This window comes from Bison bison, unplaced genomic scaffold (genome assembly GCF_000754665.1).
Source record: "Bison bison bison isolate TAMUID 2011002044 unplaced genomic scaffold, Bison_UMD1.0 scf7180017864384, whole genome shotgun sequence".
Lineage (NCBI taxonomy): Eukaryota > Metazoa > Chordata > Mammalia > Artiodactyla > Bovidae > Bison > Bison bison.
This window is the reverse complement of record NW_011494956.1, coordinates 7,625,582-7,643,844: the sequence shown is the minus strand read 5'-3', so window position 1 is coordinate 7,643,844 and position 18,263 is coordinate 7,625,582. Positions and strand designations below refer to the sequence as shown.

At 43.8% G+C, this 18,263-nt stretch overlaps 1 protein-coding gene and 1 non-coding gene across 5 annotated transcripts in view; one reads left to right on the top strand and one right to left on the bottom strand.

Annotated features, from left to right (window-relative positions):
- Positions 1-18,263, bottom strand: part of SLC9A9 (solute carrier family 9, subfamily A (NHE9, cation proton antiporter 9), member 9) — a 656,333-nt gene that overhangs the window by 33,225 nt on the left and 604,845 nt on the right. The gene's annotated exons all lie outside the window — the stretch shown is intronic.
- Positions 3,894-3,966, top strand: TRNAM-CAU. The gene has a single exon. It is a non-coding gene; the product is annotated as a tRNA-Met (tRNA).

The window sequence follows — 18,263 nt, the reverse complement described above, 5'->3', positions numbered from 1 at the left end:
ACTGAGCCCTTACCTGTGAGATCTGAGGCTATCTCCTGGTAGACAGTGTCAGGACAGAGCTAAACGGTAGGACATCCAGCTGATGTCCAAGACCTGCTCATTGTTGCGGACAACCCTCCCTCCACTCTGCTGACAGGAAGTATCAGAAGTGTAGGGCTCTGTGTGAGTAATAAAGGGGACTCCCAGGAAAGAACGGCTTCCCTGGTGGGTCAGCTGGTAAAGAATCTGCTGGAAAAGCAGGAGACCTGGGTTTGATCCCTGCATTGGGAAGATCCCCTGGAGAAGGAAATGGCTACCCATTCTAGTATTCTGGCCTGGAGAATTCCATGGACTGTATAGTCCATAGGGTTGTAGAGTTGGACATGACTGAGCAACTTTCACTTCCACTTTCCAGGAAAGAAATGCAGCAGAAAAGAACTGGATCTCCCCTCCTGTTGAAGGAAAAATCTGGGTTTTCCTCTAGAGTAAGGTAAGGCTCAGTGGTAAACAATCTGCTCCCATTGCAGGAGATGGGTTGGATTGTGGCAGGAACCGTGGGTTCAGTCCCTGGATCAGGAAGATTCTCTGGAGAAGGAAATGGTAGACCACTCCAGTATTCGTGGCTGGGAAACCCTGTGTACAGAAAAGCCTGGCGGGCTACAGTCCCTGGGGTTACGAAGAGTTGGATGTGACTTAGCGACTGGACTAAACAACAAGTAAGTGAAGTGAAGTGAATTGAAGTGAAGTGAAGTGAAGTCGCTCAGTTGTGTCTGACTCTTTGTGACCCCATAGACTGTAGCCTACCAGGCTCCTCTGTCCATGGGGTTTTCCAGGCAATAGTACTGGAGTGGATTGCCATTTCCTTCTCCAGGGGATTTTCCCAACCCAGGGCTCGAACCCAGGTCTCCCGCACTGTAGACAGACGCTTTACCGTCTGAGCCACCACCAACAACTAAGTAAGATTCAAATCCTTACTGTGCATTTTCCAGTATATCATATATCAAACAAGAAGGGAAGATTCTTGCCAAACAAGGTGCCCAGTAAGTGTGTGACGAGGAAGCACAGAAGTCTAGTGGTGGAGCCTGCTTCAGACAAAAGCAGACATTCCAGTTTCTATTTTACATTAATTTTTAAAGAATATAAGTTATGTTCTAACTGGGTTGTCCAAATGCTGAAAGAAAAGAAAATTTACAGAAGAGGGAGAGTATATGGATGAGGGTGGGCAGTGGAAACCCCTAGGGCCTTCAATTAGTTCAGTTCGGTTGCTCAGTCATGTCCGACTCTTTGTGTCCCCATGGACTGCAGCATGCCAGGCTTCGCTGTCCATCACTAACTCTTGGAGCTTGCTCAAACTCATGTCCATTGAGTCAGTGATGCTATCTAACTATCTCATCCTCTGTCAACCCCTTCTTCTCCTGCCTTCAATATTTCCCCGCGTCAGGGTATTTTCCAATGAGTCAGTTCTTCACATCAGGTGGCCAAAATATTGGAGTTTCAGCTTCAGCATCAGTCCTTCCAATGAATATTCAGGACTGATTTCCCTCAGGATTGACTGGTTTGATCTCCTTGTAGTCCAAGGGACTCTCAAGAGTCTTCTCCAACACCACAGTTCAAAAGCATCAATTCTTAGGCACGCAGCTTTTTTATAGTCCAACTCTCACATCCACACATGACTACTGGAAAAACCATAGCTTTGACTAGATGGAGCTTTGTTGGCAAAGTAACGTCTCTGCTTTTTAAAATTCTGTCTAGGTTGGTCATAGCTTTTCTTCCAAGGAGCAAGTGTCTTTTAATTTCATGGCTGCAGTTACCATCTGCAGTGATTTTGGAGCCCCCCAAAATAAATTCTGCCACTGTTTCCATTGTTTCCTCATCTATTTGTCACAAAGTGATGGGACTTCATGAAAAAAACAACTTTTTCAGTCTCCTCTTTCACTTTCATCAAGAGGTTCTTTAGTTCTTCTTCACTTTCTGCCATAAGGGTGGTGTCATCTGCATATCTGAGGTTATTGATATTTCTCCTGGCAATCTTGATTCCAGCTTGTGCTTCATCCAGCCCAGAATTTTGCATGATAGATTCTGTATATAAGTTAAATAATCAGGGTGACAAAATACAACCTTGATGCACTCCTTTCCCTATTTGGAACCAGTCTGTTGTTCCATGTCCAGTTCTAACTGTGCTTATTGACCTGCATACAGATTTCTCAGGAGGCAGGTAAGGTGGTCTGGTATTCCCATCCCTTGAAGAATTTTCCAGTTTGTTATGATCCACATGAAGTCTTGGGCATAGGCAATAAAGCAGAAGTAGATGTTTTTCTGGAAACTCTCTTGCTTTTTTTTTTTTTTTCATGATCCAGCAGATGTTGGCAATTTGACTTCTGGTTCCTCTGCCTTTTCTAAAAGACAGCTTGAACATCTGGAAGTTCATATTTCATGTACTGTTGAAGCCTGGCTTGGAAAATTTTGAGTATTACTTTGCTAGCACGTGAGATGAGTGCGGTAGTTTGAACATTCTTTGGCATTGCCTTTCTTTGGGATTGGAATGAAAACTGACCTTTTCCAGTCCCGTGGTCACTGCTGAGTTTTCAAAATTTGCTGGCATATTGAGTGCAGCGCTTTAACAGTGTCATCTTTTAGGATTTTAAATAACTCAACTGGATTCCATCACCTGCACTTGTTTTGCTCGTAGTGATGCTTCCTAAGGCCTCCTTGACTTCGCATTCCAGGATGTCTGGCTCTAGGTCAGTGATCATACCTTTGTGGTTATCTGGGTCATGAAGATCTTTTTTGTACAGTTCTTCTGTGTATTCTTGCCATCTCTTCTTAATATCTTCTACTTCTGTTAGGTCCATACCATTTCTGTCCTTTATTGAGCCCATCTTTGATGAAATGTTCCCTTGGTATCTCTCATTTTCTTGAAGAGATCTCTAGTCTTTCCCATTCTATTGTTTTCCTCTATTTCTTTGCATTGATCACTGAAGAAGGCTTTCTTTGCTCTCTGTGCTAGTCTTTGGAACTCTGAATTCAAATGGTTATAGCTTTCCTAGGGCCTTGCCCAAGCTCTTTCTGATAGGCTTTGAGTACTATAACTTCTAATAGTTGCCTTATTTAAATCTCATTTCAATTTTGTAATTAAAAAAAAAATTTGTAATTCACATGCCAGTGCCTCTATTTTGCAGATGAGGAAACAATACTCAGAAAGACTGAGTTACTTGCTTTAAGGTCACACTCCTGCTGGGATGCTAACATTGATTGGACAACATGTTTTTTCTATGCACACCCCATGTAGGAAATAGAATTATGTCAAAAGCAACATTATCATGGGGATTAATATTTATAATTTCAATTAATCTGTATCACTCATTGGAAAATTTTTCATGTACAAGATGGAAATGCTGATCAGAAGATCATTGATTGAAATCCTATCTGTGATAAAATTTAATAATTTGTTATTGGTCAAGAAAAAGCTGGTTACCTTTGGAAGCCCATGAACCAAAATTAGTTTGCAGCTAGGTTTTGTTTCGCCTGTTGATGGAATAGGTAAACATCTGATGTTTAAGGTTTTTTTTTGTGCACTAACATTAAAACAAACTAACAGGAAACCCTATATAAAAATCTGAACAATCAGCAGATCTGGCAATTGGATCTGCTCTCCTGAAAGCTGACAGATGGTCCTGAATATCAGCTGTTCACTTTAGATGTTGTCTGTCATTTTCCACTTTGCTGTAGTCCTCACCTATTCCTAATGTCTCCCTGACCCTGTATCGGTTGTTTTTATTTCTTTTATTCCCCTCAAGTCTGGTAGCTCCTTTTATTTGTCCAGCCTGCCTTGTCCCTGTGGGTGTCCTGATACAGAAAGCAATAGAAGCGAAAAGAAGAGAGACTTGCATTTAAGAATCTACCAGGCTGGGACTTCCCTGGTGGTCCAGTGGCTAAGACTCTGCACTCATAATGCAGGGGGCCCCTGTTCGAGCCCTGGTCAGGGAAATGGATCCCACATGCTGTAACTAAACATTCCTGTATGTTGCAATGAAGACTGAAGATCCCACATGCTGCAATTAAGACCTGGTGTAGCCAAATAAACAAATAAATATTTAAAAAAAAGTCTACCATGCCACTATTCAGTTCTATGACCTCAGGCTAACCCATTAACCACTCAGAGTCTCAGATTTCTCATCTGTTACATGGGAATGATAAATGATTTGGGGAAAGTTAAATAGTTCATGCGATTATGCTCAGTAAATGTAACTGACTCTAAGACATCCTTAAAAAATTTTTGCCCCCATCACCAATCTGTAGATGATGCTAAAACTGACAATGTACCAACAGCCTCTCATATCCATCATTTAGCTAACCTTTCAAATCACACTTTTCTAGGCCATTTTTGTTCTCTTCTATTCAAGTAGATTATAATTGTGCTTCAGACCATTTCCAGCATTACTATAATTACACAGCAACATCTTTTCATAATATGAAATGGAACAATTGATCAAAACATGCAAAAAAGCTCCTGCCTCCCCCCACACTTGCTCACAGCAATGCTTCTTTGCCCATTAAGAAATGAAGCCCCCACACTTTCTGGCATGTGGCTACTACCATTATGGATCTTTCTATCATCACTCCTGTTTTAAGGACCTACAGTTGTTAATAATATGGTATTGCCCATCATGTCTGAATAACCTTTTCTTGACTTCAACCAGAGAGTCAGCCTTGGTGGTGGTGTACCTACCTGGAAAGGACAATATGAAGTGGAACTTGGAGTCCCAGTAGTGACAACAAGTGGTAACCCTTGGGCTGGATGCAGGTTTTCAAAGAGTCCCTGACTTAACCTCCAACAAGAGGGAAAATGGCCCATGGAGGCCCTTACAGAAATAACTGACCTGCATTTTGGCAAAAGCGTATAATTCAAAACAAAATTACTCAGAGTGGAAAATGGCGTTCTTCTTGCATGAATGAGAAAGGTTGAGTTGAAATTTTTGTTTTGCCTGCTGAATTCTCCATAGAATTGATCTATTTGGACCAAGTGCTGGAAGGGCTTCCCACATCTTGGGGTTCAGATTACCCATTGTGTCTAATCTGCGGATGAACATAGTGCTTGGAAAGAGAGTGTTTTGAGGTTGTGCTGGGCAGGTGCTGGGGCAAACAGACAATGAAGGAAGTTTGTGCATGGATGCATGCTCACTTATGTCAGTCATGTCTGACTCTGTGAGATCCTACGGACTGCAGCCTGCCAGGCTCCTCTGTTCATGGGAGTCTCCAGGCAATGCCTGGAGGGGATTGCCATGCCCTTCTCCTGGGATCTTCCCAACCCAGGGATGGTACCCAAGTCTTTATGTCTACCTGCATTGGCAGATGGGTTTTTTTACTAGGGCCACCAGGGAAGCCCAAAGGAAGTCTGGATCCACAAGCCAATGTTAACCTTTAACCAGGTGTCCATCTGATTCTGTGCTTGAATCAGCCAATTTCCTTTTTGTTTCATTTGTTGGATCATTGGGCTTTCCTGGTGGCTCAGACGGTAAACAATCTGCCAACAACAAGAGTCCTGGGTTCAATCCCTGGATTAGGAAGTTCCCTTGAAGAAGGGAATGGTAACCCACTCCAGTGTTTTTGCCTGGAGAATCCACATGGAGAGAAAAGCCTGGTGGGCTACAGTCCATGGGGTTGCAAAGAAATGGACATGAGTGAGCAACTAACAATTTTGGGTCATAGTTCCAAGCCTGTTGCGCTTAATGGCATGAACATCAGCTCCTACTGGGATGTGGGGAAGACCTGCTTGCTATCAAGATCTTCATGTGTTCCTTTCTCTTGGGAGTTCATTTCCCAAGTTCTAGGTGTGGCAAAGAAGTTCCTTGGTCTTCTGAAGGGTGAAGCTCAGGCTGCTTAGCAGGGCATTGACAACACAGGGCCTGCTGCCTTGAAACAGACACTGCCAGTTAAGAATAGCTTTCTAAGTGTTTAGGGTGCTCAGGCACAGCTGAATTATTTCACTGTTTGTGGCTGATCTATTCTTATGCTTTGCGAGCAGCTTCCACAGTGCAGCGAGAACACAGAACACAGAAGAGGGTTGTTGAGCGAGGCATCCCGGGGCTCTGAGTAGGCGGATCTGTTTTGGGAGTTTGCTCTGAGAATTCTGAGATCCAATCATTCCAGATAGTGAGTGTGCCCTAAGCTCTTTACCTTTCCTGCTGGGGAGTAAGGAACATAAAATACAGGCTGCCAGAAAAACCCTGGGGCTACCATCACCACTTTGGTTTTAGGCAGGTTACTTCAAGTCTCTGAACCTCAGTTTCCCTATTTCTCAGACAGAGATCACTCTATCAATGACATGAGAGGTGAGCAGAGTATATATGCTGTATCACTGGTGCCTGATGCCTGGCATATTCTAGGTGCTCAGTAAATGGCAGTTCTTTTTTCCTTTTCTGATACCCACGTGTTTGCTGCCCTAGCAGAAAGTGAGCTGAAGGCATGGAAAGAGTGCTTAATATTTTATCTGTTATCCATTATTTTCTTTCTCTTTTCTAGAGCATTATGATTCATTCCTGAGAGGTAAAGAAGGCCCTAAGAAGATTAAATCAGCATGTAAATTTCAGCTTAAGTCCAGGCTAAGCCCCTTAAGACATCTGTATTTTGTGGAGAAGCTGCAGCCTGTGGCAGGGGCTTAAGCACAGGAGTTGTGAGCAAGCACACTGCAGGGCCAGGGGGCCGCTTGCCTCAGCATGCTGGTGCTTAAAGGGGCAAACATCAGGACGGCCTGGAGGGCTTGTGGGTCCTGAAGATTTACATTTCTCACAATTCCCAAGTGATGTTGATCCCCTGGTCTGGAGACCATGCTTGGAGAAATGCTGCTTAGTGGGAGGAGTGAAAATGAAAGTGAAGTTGCTCAGTCATGCCCGACTCTTTGCGACCCCACGGACAGTAGCCGGCACCAAGCTCCTCCTTCCATGGGATTTTCCAGGCAAGGGTACTGGAGTGGGTTGCCATTTCCTTCTCCAGGGAATCTTCCCGACCCAGGGATCGAACCCAGGTCTCCCGCATTGTAGACAGACGCTTTAATGTCTGAGCCACCAGGGAAGTCCTGCAGGCAATTGGGACCCCATGGCTCTGGACCCATCCTGGTTTTAGGCAAGTCACGTAAACCCTAGGAGACAGGGCTTCCACTCTGTACAACAACAAGGCAAAAAGTATAATTTGGAAAAAGCATAATTTAGACCAGAGCTTCCTAATAATTTTTTCTGTAGTGAGTGGCCAACCCAAGCCCTACTAGACTGATGGAGGGCTCAGGGGATCTTTATATCGGCACATGTATAGTCCACCCTGAGTGTTTGGTTGGGAAAGTCAGACTAAGTGGTTAAGAGCAAGTGCTTTCAAGTTATGGAGATCCTAGGGTAGGTCCTCTATCTGTTGATCTGTGCAGTCTTGCAGCTATTCACCTGGGTCTGAGCCTCAGTTTGGTCAGCTGTGAAATGGGCACAATGCTTGTATCTATATCACACGTGTGTGCTAAGTCTCTTCAGTCATGTCTGACTCTTTGCGACCCTATAAACTATAGCCTGCCAGGCTCTTCTGTCCATGGGATTCTCCAGTCAAGAATACTGGAGTGGGTTGCCATGCCCTCCTCCAGAGATCTTCCCAACCCAGGGATCAAACCCTTGTCTCTTATGTCTCCTGCATTAGCAGGTGGGTTTGTTACCACTAGTGCTGCCTGAGAAGCCCATCTATATCATAGGTTTGTGGTAAATACCAAACACAGTAGTACATGTAGAGGGCCTGGCATGCAAAGTACCTTGCATAGAGTGAATGTTAATAAACATTAGGTATCATGCATATCATTATCTATTATTATTTCCATTTCTCAAATTTTGCAGTTCATTCTTGTGCCTATTCTGGACCTTATTAGAAGAAGGAGGCAAATCTTCACTGTTTAGAAATGTAAAAACTTTTTTACCTTGTAATTTTTTTTTTTTTTTAATTTTGTCAGGGGCATTGGTGTAAAACAATGCTTCTCAAACTCAAATGTGCATCCATATGACTGTGGAATGTTATTAAAATGCAGATTCAGACTCAATAGGTCTAGGGTAGAGCCTGAGAACCTGCATTTCTAAGCAGCGCAAGTGGACCACACTCCTGGCCCATGGACTTACACTTTGCATGGCAAGTCTCCTCAGCAGTTGCTTTTGAATTTGGTTGCACTTTGGAATCATTTGGCGACCTCTAAGCCCAGACCATATTCCAAGCCAATTAAATCCTGCTCTCTAGGGGTGGGATGAAAATATCAGTCCTAGTTGAAGCTTCAGCTTGTCCCAATGTGTACAGTGTCAACAGCACTGGAGCTTAAATTTGGCTCCATCGAGTCTTTAAAAAATAATGATGCTTGGGTCTCACTCCTGGAGATTCTGACTTGGTCCAGGGTGAGCCCTGAGCTTAAGGTTTTCAAAACTCCCAGGTATTTTAATGAGCAGTCAAGTTTGAGAACCACTCTCTAAGGTTCACAGTACTCTTTAGTAAGGCAAAGGGAGAAGTTGCATTTGATTCATATTCTGGGAGCTTAAAGCAATTAATTTCCCTTCAAATGGACCCCCTTTTCCCTAGGAGATCTGCACTGAAACATGGCCAAAATAAGAATCTTTTTTACTCTTATTTTAAAGGCAAAAACCTGTTTAACATCTGTATTCAGGAAGCTGCATTTGTACAGTAGCTCACAAATAGACTCAGGAGAGTATTCAGTTCCTAATTCCCTCCATCACCACCTTCAGCGCGACCTTGGAAAATCTTTTTATGTTTATGTTTCCATATTTTCTCATTTTTGAAACCTGGCTAATCCTACAAAGTGACCACAGGACTGGTACATGGTCCGCTGCGCCTTCACAGACGCTCGTGCGCACTTCTCCTGAATTGTTCTGATTTGCTGACTCCATTTGGACCTTTGTGCATAATACACACTTAGTGAGTTGTGAAAATCTGTCACATTTAAACAATAGTTTTCTATCTCTCTCTCATAAGGGTACCAATTGCTTCCTGTTCTATTCATACAAAATTTAGGCTTAATACACCCCAGAGGCTTGGAGAAGTCAGCAAGAGGGTGGAAACGGTTTTTAAAAAGCTGTGGTTTTGCAGGCTTGGCAGGGTCGGGCTTTTTCTCCACCTCGCCAATGGAAACATCCCACAACTTTCCAATGGCCCACTTGGTCCCCTAGCCCACACTTCTGGGTGATTGTCTGCACTTCAGCTTTATGAAACAGGCTCATCCATCTTGGTTTCCCTAGCACTCTGCACACTGCAGGGAGCAGAGTAGGTGCTTAAGAAGTGACCAGCTAATGAATGAAGTGGCAGAAACAAGTAAAAAGAAAAGCCAAAGGATTCCAGGAAACAGAACGGAAATTATATTGAAGGGGAAAAGTAGGTAAAAATTAGGTATTCATGCTAATAAATATTGGAGGGAATCAGGAGATGCAGAACAGGCCAGGAGGCCTGGGTGAGGTTTATGTGGGACAAGGGGATGAGGTGGGGTGGGGCAGGGTGGCTGAAACAGAGAAAAGGGAGGAAATGACCAGAGAGAAAGAAATAAAGGTAGTGACTGACTAGAGACTGAAGGAAGTTGAAGACAGAGGAAGGGAGTAAAAGTAGGAAGAAGGAAGTGGGGGAGAGGGAGAGCCGTGGGGAGGACAGACCCTCCCACGAGCTAGGACAGTTGGTCCCTTCACTGAGGACAGACACAAGTGGCGAAGGTCTGACTGGGGCAGTCACACCAGTGAGAGTGAAGTGGGCCACTGTCGGCATTCAGGACATTTTCTGGAATCGGATATTTTCAAATTACATAATCCTCTTTGTTTTCAATTATCCTTCTCCAGCCCCTCCCACCTTACAAATCCACCTCCAGTTAAGCCCCTGACAACCCCTACTAACCCCCGGGCCACTCCTTGGCAGCCTCCCCCCTGGGCCTCCCTTTCCAGCCACAGCATCCTGCCCCTCCCCGCGGAGCCTCCGCTGCATCTCCAGGCATTTCCCCTCCGACTTCCAGACACTTCCGGTCAGTGTGACACACAGACTCTGAAGCCGCCTTCCTGTCCCCAGGGACCCCCCAGGGCCACTGCCAGCCTATTGGCAGCCACTGTGCACATTGGAAAAAGGGGCCCTTGAGGTCTTGGGCAGATGAGCTGAAGAAAAGTGTTGGTGGGATAAAACAAGACGTGTGTCACAGAGTCAGAGACTCTAGGAGGAGGCTGTGTGTGTGTGTGTGTGTGTTTGTGGTGAAAAGAAGGGTGTGTGTACAGAGGTGTTTGGGGAGATCTGCTCATAAAAAGTGATATTTGGGCTGAGTTTTCAAAGATGAACAATTTCCCCTCTTCCAGATGGTTTTAGTGGGGGAAGGTGGGTGGAAGGAAGGGAGAGAACTGCTTAGGGCAGCAGGCATAGCCTGTGAGAGGAGCAGAGGTGGGAAACTGATTTACAGTATTGCTAGAGCCTTTGTGTAAAGGCAGTGAACAGGGGACCAAGCAGTGGAGATGAGGTTAGAACAGGTGGGAAGAACCAGGTCATGAAGGAACCTGAATGCCAGGCTCAGAGGCAGATGTCACCTTACAGGAAATAATGTCTGGTGGGAAGCAGGAATGACATGTGGAATTGTTTTTTTTGTTTTTTTAATATATATGAACAAACTCAGCCTCAGAGGGGTATTTATAAATAACCTGCTCCATGTCACATAGTTAATGACAGAACCGTAACTTGATTCCATTTTGTTGTGCTTTCACCTGGACCTCAGGCCTCAGTGACCTGTGAGGTTTTCCTTGCAGAACTGGCTAGGCCTCTTCACTTCCCTCTAAAGCTGCAAAGGACTGGGCTCAGGTCAGTTCACAGAATGCCCCTTGGGCCCCTATATTGGTGCTTTAAAAAATCCAGTTGCTTCATTTCTTAACAGAAGGACTTTATTTATACCAGGTTAGTCTTTGTAAGGCTGAACCAAAAAATGTTCCGTTGGGCATTTATTGGCACTGATTTCCAGAAAATATTTATATTGTCCACTGAAAAGAGGGCAAGAGGGAAACTAGCGGGAGGGGAAGAGGACTCAGTGATATCTTAGATCTCCGTGGGAAGACAGCAACTAAGACAGTCAGCTCTTAGTGGCCATTGGATGGTGTAACCACTGGTTTTGGTCTGGGACTTCAACATAACTTCATTCCAGGTCTGCTTATGAGAAGAAAATGGAATTTCTTAAACATTTTTCTCCTTTTCCTGTCTTCTGTACACAGGTGAGATTTCTACCAAACAGAGAGATGGCCTCAGGGAGGAGAGAGATGAGAAAGAGCCTTGAAAATCCAATTTCTGGGGTTAATCTTCTGAATAACTGGTGGCTGAGCCATCCAGGAAACACCCACCTTAATGGCTGTGCCTGGGAAATGCCTTTGTTTCTCTCCAGCAGTGAAAAACTGCATCCTGTGTCTAAGATATGAAACCAAGAGAGGAACCCAAAGTCTCTTAGTCATCTGGAGTTCTACAACAGAGGCATTTGGGGGTTAGAGGGGATATTTATGCTTCATGTTGGTGGCATTCAGGCCTCAGTCAAAAACTTGGTTTCAAGTTGACGGACTTGATAAGAGTCCAGCCAAGGCTGACTCATGAATGAGACATCCAAGGTCTAGCTTCAGAGAAGCCAATAAATTAGCATTATCACTGCTGATAAGATGAAGTCTTTCTGAGATTTCTCTCAATAAAGATAATGTGAACAATAATGACTTCTGAGAATGTTTCCTCAGACATACAAAATCCATCTATCAGTATTTTTTTTTTTTTTTAAGTTTGGTTTAACATCTTTCCCTTTCTTCTCAAGTATTCCTATTAAAATTTAAGTCCAGTGACAAAAATTCCTTTTTTTTTGTTTTTTGCACACAGATTTTTTTCTAAGGGTTGACTATTTGCAAGCTCAGTGAAGAGAATTGCCATCCGTAGGTCACAACTCTCCTACACACACACACACACACACACACACACACACACACACAGAAACACACACACTGGCATTCCAGCTCCTCCTGCTGGTGGCCACTCAGCTCTAAGTCAGGGTTGACTAGTTGATCTGGGTCTAAGGATCACAACTTTGAAGTATATTTTATATTTTGATATTTGATCTTGGACCATATGTCAAAATTAGATTTTTGGGATTGAGAAAAAAATTTTCTTTTCCTTTGCTCAGGAAGTAAAAAGGCAGTCACAGTTTTTATGTCAATATCTGCTTAAGAATCCTAATGTCAACTGATATGGGTCATCTGGATAGATTGGGAAAGGGAGAGTTGAGGCCAATTTTTTGAGAAACTCCATCAGGCATTTCTTCTGTTGCTTCTCACCCTGTTCTGGTGGGTGACCCTTGCCTCATCTTCCAAACCTCTCACTGAATCACAATTATTTTGTTACATAGCCGTGGCTCCTGACAGTGATGGTAATAGCAATAGATGTACTGAGTGCTAAGAACTTTATATTCTTTACCTCATTTATTCTTCTTGACAATCATACATATGAGGTAATGCAATTTTACAGTTGGGAAACAGGTTCAGAGACATTAAGTATATTTCCCAAAGTCACACAGCTCATAAGTATTGGAAAAAAGAAATAACACCAGGTCTATCTGACCTCAAGGTCCTGAAAGCAGTTTGGTTGTTTTCATAAAAGTTCATGATTATGTGGATTCTGCTCTTGTTATGACAGGGATGCTGGGGGAGAGTGAACTGATAGGAAGAGAAAGTCTAAGGAAGAGGCTGCCAATGAAAATGCAACTACTGCAGAGTGGAGTGGTCTCAAGGAAATCTTTTGGTGGATTTGATGGGTCTGGTCAATAAAGGTCAATTCTATTTAAGCTCCCTGATTCAAACTAACTGCCCATCACCCCATCAAAAAGAAATGACTGAAGACGAAAGAAATATATTTTTGACCAGAAGTGGCTTGGCGAAAAACACAGCTTAAGTTATAGAATCATCTCCTCAGCTTCTTTCCTGGTTTGTCTCAATTTCTCAGCTGTCAAATGGTGGAGAAGAATGTTTGCTATTTGTCAGAGTCATAGTTACTTGCAAATGAGTGAAATAGTCTAACAAAACCTCCTTTGTAGTATATTTGGTAGTTTTATCAGATTATGAAGATTTGTTTTGTCCTCTTTGGTGTGAATGACCTGAAAAATCACAGAAGTGGAGTTTCATAACATTCTAATATGAGGCACTGACAAACATGGGCATTGTCTTCCTTAGTGTCCCACACTAGCTGTACTTCTTCCTGGAAGGTTCTACTGCACCCTCGGGGTGGCTGTGGGGAAGGGCAGAAGCAGGGTGCTGGACAGGATAGCAGGGGTTTGCTGGCTCCCTGTACCACCTGATCCCATTCGACCATCATGTCAGCATCCATCTGCCTTCCAGAGAAACCCAGGTACCTGCACCATGAATCACCTGCTTCCAGTTTATGACCTAATATGTCAAGAAAGGGTATTAGGCATTGAGGGTATTTAGACCTACTCCCTAGAATTAATTGAGAATTAAATGAAACAATGTATGAAGAATATAAAGTACGATGCCTGGCAAGAAGTAAACACTCCAGAGTTCATTATTATTATATCTTTTAAAACAGTTTCTCACTTGCATGAGAAGTGAGAAGGCTTGAACACTTGAACACTGGGGCAGTGTTCTCATTGGTGAATCACCGGGACCTCGCACAGGTATAGCTACGTGGACAAACTCAATAAATACCAGTTAAAACAGATATATAAAGCCTGGGCCAGGACACCAGCATCTTCCATCTGGGATGCTGCCCTGGCCTGTCTGGTCTCCCTGCTTGCCCTCTTGTCTTTCAACACTGACCACACTTAGCCTGGGTGATGGTTCTGAAATACTGTAAGTGCTATGCCCGTGCTTGCTTTAGCATAGAACCAGCCTGGGAGCCTGGTGAACTCGGCCCCTGCCCTGTCTGGTTTCTGTTCCTCCAGCCTTGTCTTTTCCTGCCTTACGCTTTTCTCAGACATGCTTTCCTCGCTTCCTCTCTTTCTTTCCTCCTGGCCTGGCAACATGCTGTTTCCTTCCCCTGGTCATGTCTATGCATCCTCCAGGTCTCAGTAGAAATATTCTTCAAGGAGGTCTTCCCTGCTCTCTGTCTGAAATTACATTGATCCATTTCCCCCTCTCCTTTCTCTTCTGTAACACTTTCAGTGTTAAGGTTTGTTCTTTCATTAGAGGGGAGCTCAGTAAAGTGCTGACGTAGGCTCCCTAGAGCAGATTTGGCACAAGCCAACTCTGTATTCAGTGACCTCACATTTCCACCCCGACATCAGCCTTGGTGGGAATATTTTGTTTATTGTTTAGTCGCTAAGTCGTGTCCAACTCTTGCAACTCTGTGGACTGTAGCCCGCAAGGCTCCTCTGTCCATGGGATTTCCCAGGTAAGAACACTGGTGTGGGTTGCCATTTCCTTCTTTAGGGGATCTTCCCGACCCAGGGATCAACCCGCATCTCTTGCATTGGCAGGTGGAGTCTACCTCAGAGCCACCTGGGAAGCCCACTTACGGAATTAAATAAGTCTAAGTTGAGACTTTCAGGGTGACCATACTGAAATGCATACTGTATAAATCAATCTATCTATTTACCTATCTGTCCATCCATTCATCTATCTATCTATATCTGTATAGACATCTATAGATCAATCATCTTGACAATGACCTCGTGAAGTTAGTAATGTGTCTCCTGTTTTTCAAATAAGGAGAGTTAGGCTCAGCAAAGTAAGTGATTTCCCCAATGTCACAGAGTGAGTAAACTGAAGATCCCCTGAGACTGTGCCTCGGGGCTTGGCTCCAGCTTGTTGCCTTCTCCTCTTGACTGTCTGCACCCACACTGGCTTTAGCTTGGCTTGGGTCTCTGAATATAGATTGAGGCCTGACTGTTCCCAAACAGACTGGTCTCTCTGGACTCGCTTGCCTGGTCCCCAGTCTCATAATAGCAGCCAGTTGGCTGCCTACCTCTGCTCGGGTTGTGGTCTCCAGTCTATGCTCTGGATGAGCCTGCTTTAGAGGAGATATGTGTGGGCCAGTGGGCACAGGGCATGGTACAAGAGACAAAGTCTGGGAAGCCTCCAGAGCCCCAAGCCAGCAACTGGACAGTAGGGTAACCAAGTCATCCTGGTTTGCCCTGGACTTTCCTGATTTTAGTACTGAAAGTCCCGTGTCTTGGGAACCCCCTGCAGTCCCAATGCAATCTCGAATTGTCGGTCACCCTCCTCAGAGCACAGAGAGCTCAGAGACAGCAGAGGAAGGGAAATCCCAAAGGGGCTTTGAAAGCACAGCATCCATGTAGCCAATCCCTTTGGTCACCTTCACACTGCCTGCTGACTCTGTCTGTGCCCCCATCTTCATGAATGACCAGGACCAAAAGTAAGCCATTTAATTTCTCTAAGTCTCTGTTGGTACACCCGTAACATGGAGATAATGAGGGCCAGATACATAATTTGTGGGGCTCAGCGTGAAATTAAAATGCGGGGTCCTTTATTCAAAACTTATTAAGAAATTCAAGACACTACTACAGAGCACAGGGCCCTTCTGAATCGGTGGGAGAGGGGGCTTTATTTGCAACACCCCTGATCTTAAGCCCATGAAGCTGGTGCTGGTTATAGATAACACCATCCAGAGTTGAGGCAACTTAATGACCCAAAGCATTGACAGGACTGAGCATGGCGCCTGGCCCAGGGAAGATGTCCAGAAGGAGTGGGTGATTGTTTCTGGCATCTGGCCTGGGCTCCCCCTGGCTTGCTCAGTTCTTTTCAGAACAGAGTCCTGATTTCTTACCTTGACATAATGTAAATTGGGTGATTTTTTTGTAAGTCACTTCAGCTTTTCTAGGCTCAGATTTTTCCCTCTATAAAACATGGGGATTGCAGGAAATCTCTAAAGGGCTTACCAGCTCTAAATCTGTTTTGACCAACTCCATGACATTTATATATACAGGGTCTTAATGTTATTTTGAAAGAACTTTCTCCCTCCCTGGGTTTGCTGAGATTCTATCTGGCCTTCAAGCTCCTTTCATATTAACGGATCTCTCTTCCCAACCCTGAATACATAAATCAAGGGTTCGGAGCTGATTTCTAAAGTTCCTCTAATTCAAAGGTCAACCCATTTTCCATGTGAGCAGTCTGAGGCTTGGCTGGCTGGCTGCCTCGCCAGGAGCCATAGAACGAGAGGGAGGAGGTTAGGAACCGGGCCCTGGTCCTCCAGATGATGAGACTGTTTCTCTCCCGACTAAGGACACATCAGAAGACATCTTTATAATCATACTTTGCAATGATTCTTGTTTTCAAAAGATTTTTTTAAAAAATGTGAACCATTTAAAAAATTTTCATTGAACTTGTTCCGATATTGCTTCTTGTTCCAATATTGTTGTAACATGTTACAAGTTGTTAAAAGAAGTTACAAGTTGTTACAAGAAGTTACAAGTTCAACAAGCATTGAACTTGTTACAATATTGTTTTTTTTAAACTTCTTTTCATTTATTAATATTTTTAATTGGAGTATACTTGCTTTACAATGTTAGTGTTAGTTTCTGCTGTACAAGAATGAATTCAGCCATCTGTATACATACATTCCCTCCCTCTTGAGCTTCCCTTACATCCCACCCCTCTAGGTCAGCACAGAGCACCAAGCTGAACTCCCTGGGTTGCACAGCATCTTCCCACTAGCTGTCTATTTTACACATGGCAGTGTAGATATGGCAATGCCATTCTCTCAATTCATCACACCCTCCACGCCCATGTCCACCTGTCCATTTTCTACATCTATGTTCCTGCATTGTAAATAGGTTCATCTGTACCATTTTTATAGATTCCATATATATGCATTAATAGTATGGTATCTGTTGTCCTCTTTTTTGACTTACTTCACTCTGGAGGACAGACTCTAGGTCCATATTGTTTACATTCTGATTTATTGGCCGTAGGACAGATGGGATCCCAGCTCCCTAATCAGGGGTTGAACCTATATCCCCTGCATTGGAAGGTGAAGTTTCAACCACTGCATTGCCAGGGAAATTCCTGTAATAATTCTTTTCTGAAAATTTTCTCATAAAAACAAAAAAGTAGAAAAGCTAAAAAAAAAAAAAGGTAAATTTTCCTCCAGGCTTCACTGTATATTTTTTTCAAGTATGTTCCCATTTCTCCAACCCAGGACATCTGATGCAGGCTTGGTTTCATGATTTCTCCAGTCATTTCTATTTAGTAAGGAAGACGGTTTCCTCTTTCCCTGTTTGAGCATAGGATTCCCAGACCCTTCCTTCTCATGTTTCTGTACTCCAGGGTGAATAAACAGATGTTCCTTTAAAAGCACATCTTCTTAACCTTTTGTTTCCCTCTATCTCAACTGGTCTTTGGGGGATATCTAATCATCCCCCTAAAAGAAAAGTTTGAAAGAAGGAAGGAATGTTCTCAGCCATTCCCTGGGTCTGGTCCATGTGAATTCCCACCAGACCTCACTATGGGGCATCTGGTCATGTGCCTGGTAGTTGGAAATTTTTGAACTTTTCCCAGGGGTGAGAATTAGAGACCAAAAAAAAACCTCTCCGTGTCTCTGGAAATGCTCTTACTCCCTAATATTGTGCCTGCCCTTATTCATGCTGGTCCTTTTATGGGGAGAGCTCTGGCTGGACAAAGGATCCAGCTTACTTTTTGAGTCATATCTTTTAAAATTTAAGGTTGTACTTTTCACATGAACTGGCTCATGTGGTCAAACATCAAACTGGCCTGATCAAGCGTGTATTGTTTCAGGGGGATTGAAGACTAAATTTTTTGCTTTTAGTTTAATCTGCCCCTCTGTTGCCTCAGTGGTCCTGAACTGACAGATGCTTCTGAGTCAATGGGAAAGGGTTTTTTGCACCGCTCTCAACATTCACTGAGATATAGGGCAGTAGCCCCTTCTCTCCATTTTCAAGTAGCTTAGAAAGGAAGCCTAGAGGCTCACATTCTAAGCAACTGTGATTTGCCAACCAGTATGACTCAGCCTGTGAATGAGGTTTGTAAACTAAGAGCACTTTCCGGGGAACACTGTCTTCCTTTTCCATAGGCTGTGTAGTGATCTCCTTTCTAGAAGAAAGTCACAGAAATCTGGGGCTGCTATGAAATTTTCGGCTGGTATCAGGCCAACATGAGGGCTGAGAATCTTGTAGTGAAATGTGGGGGTGGGGTGGCCTTTACAAAACAAACCCAGAACGTCTTGCACTTAAAATAAATCCCAATTTAGAATCTAGGCTGGCACCAATTTCAGAAATGGATACTTTCTGCTTC